The sequence below is a fragment of the Galeopterus variegatus genome, unplaced genomic scaffold, assembly GCF_000696425.1.
Source record: "Galeopterus variegatus unplaced genomic scaffold, G_variegatus-3.0.2 Scaffold472, whole genome shotgun sequence".
Lineage (NCBI taxonomy): Eukaryota > Metazoa > Chordata > Mammalia > Dermoptera > Cynocephalidae > Galeopterus > Galeopterus variegatus.
In genome coordinates, this window is record NW_007726583.1 from 201,639 (window position 1) to 203,865 (window position 2,227).

Here is a 2,227-nt window from a genome sequence, read left to right on the forward strand (position 1 = left end):
ATATCATGTGCCAAGATAAATTATGTATGATTAAAATTTAAATGTAAAACAATAAGGTGATAAGGGCTCAATACTAAAATATGGGTTCATATTTTTTTTTTCCCTTTTTTGTCTTTTTTACTGACCGGTAACGGGATCGCAACTCTCAGTGTCGCGCCCGTACCGGGGACCGGCAACAGGATTGCAACCCTCGGTGTTGCGCCCGCACCGTGCTCAGCCAGTGAGCGGGAACCGGTCTCCACATGGGATCCGAACCCTCAGCGGGAGCGCCGCTGCGCTCCCAAGCGGTGCACTCTCCAGTGTGCCACCAGGCTGGCCCCATATTTAATAATATAGTTATGAAAGTTTTTTTTTTTAATGTATGACATCAAAGCCTAAAATCACAAAGGAAAAGAGCACAAAATTCATCCACATAAATATTAAAATACTAGTGAGTTGAAAAGAAGTTTAAAAGATAGGAGGAAAACTGGGGAAAATATTTGAAACATATGACAAAGAGTGAGTGTCATTAATTTATAAAGGGTGCTTACAAATTAGTATAAAACAGCTAATATCATTGAGATCAATGGTGAAAAGACAATAGGATGTGAACAAGTAATTCATAGGGAAAAAAAGGTCAATGCCAGTTATCAAAGAAATGCAAATGGAATTAAGATTGTATTTTTTACCCATCAAAATGGCAGATGAAACAATAGCCAGTACTTATTAAGCCCTTTCTGTGTGTTAGCCACTGTTCTAAGTGTTTTACGTTTAAGATTTATCAACACTCATACATATGTAAAAATTCACTGAGTTGTACATTTAACATTTACGCACTTTATGTATGTCGTACCTCTATTAAAAGTTGTTTTGTTTATCAGCAGTTTGCCAGTCTGTGTAAAGTAAATCACTGCTGTGCTTTGGTTGGCCCACCCCTCTCCTTACTGTGACTGACGGGTAGATGTGTGGTGATGGCAGCCATCAGGAGAACAGCTCTGTTCCTACTAAGATGAATGAAATGTTCTCTTCAAACCTGTGGAGTACCATCCTTCTGTGGTTCTGTGACAGTTATAAGTCAGAAAATTAGGTTCAGTGGTCTTTGAAGCAAAAATTTCATTCTGAATGAATCTCCCATCTGTTCCTGTAACATTTGGTACCTATTTTTAAAAACTGTCTTGCAAAGTAGTTTGTGCTATTGTGCCTTTATCCACTACTGTGGTGAGAAAACTGAGAACAGAGTTTGAGTCTTAACTTTCATTTGTATTTCCTTCAGTGCATAGTGCCTTTCACTCAGTTGGAATGTTCATTTAGTACAATAAATGTTGATTAAATACAATCAGTGTTCATTAAATTGACTATTTCTTTTTTCTTCTCTTTGTGTCAGTAAAGTAATTCAGCTTAAACATCAGTTCACAATCCAGCTCAAAATCCTGAGGAAAAAGCTAGGATATATATCATTGGTAGGCTTTTCCCAAAAGTGTAATGTTGGAATCTTTGTGGTTGATTCCTCACCATCCATTCACAGAAAACTCTTGCCAGTTATTGGTTTCAGAATGGGCAAGTGATGTGAGCCTTCCCAGTGAGGTGTGAGGAAAGGCTGTTAGTAGACATTTGGGGAGGAAAGTATTTCTCATTCCTAAAAAGGAGACACATGAAAAGACGATTCCTCTCTTCTTTTGGAAGAAAGGACTGGATATCTTATGACAGGATATGATTCCTGGAACTCTTGTCTAGTGGGCATGAGTGGAGTCAGCTCTTGAGGGTAAAGTCAGCACTCCAAGGATAGCAGACACCATATAAAGAACATCATAGAGTCACTGCAGCAAATATCTGTAGACTGCACTATTGCTGGACTTCTTGTTTTGTGGCAGAATAAGTTTCCTTACTGTTAAAAAAAAAAAATCACCTTATCAGGTACTATGCTTTTACATCTACTTCACAGATGAGAAAACTGGCATAGAGATACTGAGCAAATCCCTAAGGCCTTACAATGTAAGGTAAGTGGCGGAGCCACATTTTAAGTGGTTGGCCACACCTAGCCATCATAGGCTCCCTAGCGACTATGCCATGAGCACAGGCTCCGAAGCTGTCTGGATCAAATCCTAGCCCAGCCACTTATCTGTAAAGTGGGGATCACAGTATCTACTTAATTGGATTTTTATAAAAAAATTGACTTAATACACAACATGTGATTAGAATAGTGCCCAGTAAATATGAGGTTTAATGGTGGCAAAGATTTGGGGAAACT